This window comes from Chaetodon auriga, chromosome 13, assembly GCF_051107435.1.
Source record: "Chaetodon auriga isolate fChaAug3 chromosome 13, fChaAug3.hap1, whole genome shotgun sequence".
NCBI classification, from domain to species: Eukaryota; Metazoa; Chordata; class Actinopteri; order Chaetodontiformes; family Chaetodontidae; genus Chaetodon; species Chaetodon auriga.
The window spans coordinates 3,347,073-3,349,847 of record NC_135086.1 but is presented as its reverse complement, the minus strand read 5'-3'; positions in this window follow the sequence as shown (position 1 = coordinate 3,349,847).

Genomic DNA, 2,775 nt, shown 5'->3' with positions numbered 1-2,775 from the left:
CGCGCTGTCTGCCTGTGATGCTTCCGCCTTCACGCCGCGTCGATGAATAACGTCTGTTTCTACTGTTTCACTCAACATGACAGGAAATGAGTTCATGTGACTCCTTCGTTCACTTATTTTAGATGTTGTTCATCTCAGTGTGGAATCATTCCAGACCACAGACTTCACATACTGATTGTCATGATACTTAATATGTTTGTAGAAAATATTTAAAATCACATTTGCACATTGGATTCTTTACTTTAATAAGAGCTGAAATAAGAAACTAAAAGTCCAAATCTTCCATTTCCAAAATAACACAGCGTAGACACCATGTGTGATAATAAAACATCTCATTCTTAAGCCATTAACACGTCACTAACCAGGCGTCCAGAAGCTGAACCTGCTGCAGGGATCTGGTCCCGTTCAGCCGCAGCAGCATCGATGGGGTCCAGCACTGACTCTGGGTGCTGGTCTTTCTCGCTGTCAGAGCTCCCAGTTCTGAATGGACTCTAAGCAGCAGGACAGGGCAGATTTCAAAGAGTAAGGTCAAACTCGATGTCTTACGCTTTACACATATTTCACCCAGTCTAATAAAAACCCACGTGTTTGAAACTCAAACTTGATGGATCCCAAACAGACTGACCTCAGGTCAGGTCGAGGCTGGATTCTATTAGTTTTAAATGTAATTTATGAAGAAATTAGTCTCTTTCCCTCTCTGCTTGTGTGTCTACATGAATTGTGTGTTGGATGTTTGTGTACATGCACAAAAGTAGGTCATTAAAGTTAGTCAGACACGAAATGAAGCCGGAGATCGATTCAGGTCAAGCTCGGCTCTTAAATTTGGCAGCGCCAGTCAGACGTGCAGGTGTGACGTGTCCTGATCACCTGAGGGATTAACACGTTGATGATTAACCACCATGTCCCCAGTCTGAGTCCACCTGTGGGACTCTCCCATCAAGTCTGTGACTGAAATGACACAAAAATGTCAAGTTTGGGCCTCAGTTTTAGGTCCAAGCAGAGCACTAATTTAACTAATGATGACCTCATCACCAAAACATTATGATGTCACGGGTTAGGAGGTGGACGGTGGTGTCCACACAGTTTTGACCATGAATTGTCCAACACGAGGGATTAACGCAGTCTTACAACACGGAGCAGTGAAGGTGTGTCTGTGTGTGCTGCGGCCCACTCTTTGTTGATGTAATATGGAGCCAGTGATTAAGGGATCCTGTTTCCTATCAGTGGGATGATGGTCGCTCCCTGAAACAGAACCAGCACAGGGCCAAACTGTCACTAAGCCGGTGAGTCAGTCTTGTTGTTTTGTCGGCCAATATCTCCAGGCAACTAGCCTGTATAACCAGCCATTCTGCCAGTGAGTCAGGAGGAGAAGCTGCCAGAATACAGCCAGGCAGAGACTCAGCCATAGCAGGCCAGACATCCCGTCCACGATCGTGCCAGTCAGCCAGCCATCAAATCAGCTCTTATAGCCCATCAGCTCGCCACCGTAACTCTCTGTTCAGCCAAAGAGTCTACAAGCCAGGATATCGAGCAACAGGCAAGATTATAGCTGTGACAGCCAAGCGTCCAGCCAGCCAGCATTCTTGGCCAAGCCTCGATTAGGGCGGTCAGAGTCTTGGCTTTATTTTAGCATCAACACAAGGTCACTCGGTCTGCATTGGCTTTCTGAAAAAGACTGAAACTCTGGATTTGATAATAAAACCTTGCGACAAGGTCAGAATAAGTGTATTCATAATAAGTTTTAACCGTTTTTGGGTCATTGCAGCACTTTCTATGATTTTATGGATGAATACTTTGAATCTTGAACCTTGTGCAATCGAAAAAAGCCACAAGGACCCAACAAAGTAAGAGAAACACCTGACAGCATAAAGTAATCCTACACGATGCATCAGGCTCAGCAGCACGTCGGCGTCCAAGGGGAATTAAAGGTGCCCTCATGTAAATCCTCATCATTACGCAGAACTCAAAGTGGATCAATTTAAACTCAAACTAAACAGTTTCTGACGAGGGATCAGTCATGAACGATGTGGTGACTGAACAGGCTTTCATGACTGTACAATAAGAAGCCGTTTAGCTTAGCTTAGCACAAAGACTGGAAGCAGTCCAAGGCAACAGAATCAGTCAACACAACATGACCATGTTATATCTTGTTTCATTCATACACTTTCCTGTGGATTAACATGCTGTTTCACTCTCATCAGAAAGCAAATGAGTGCATTTCTCAAAATGTTGAATGTCCCTGTAGCCTAAACCTTTGCTCAACACCTGCGTTGCATTGGTGAAGCACTACATTGCAGGTCTTCCTGTTATTTTGGCGACCCCAGTATTTGACATTCAGCGCCTTGAAGCCATATCTATAAAAAGCCGCCTTGTTAGTACTAAGAAAAGAATCACGGCTAAAACCTTCAGTTAAAAATTCCTAATGGAGTGCAAAACCTCAGAGCTGAGAGTGCTCACAATCTCTCCTCGTCTTTTTCATCATTATCTAACACTGTTCTATTCTGTGCCAAATCCGTGGCGAGCATTAAAGATATTAAAGCCACTGGCTATATATTCATCACTTCTAACCACATTGTCTTCACAGCCCTCTGTTTATGAGGCTGCAGCTGAAAATGAAAATATCTGCACGGCGCTGGAGCTCAGCTCTCGACTGTTTATCAGGAAAAAAAGAGTGCCCGAGAAGCCAAGATGAAAAAGAAAAGCGGGAAACAAAAAGAGAAAACAAATTGTGAACCTCCCATCGCTCGCTCGCTCATGGTGGTCCGTCATCTCCTC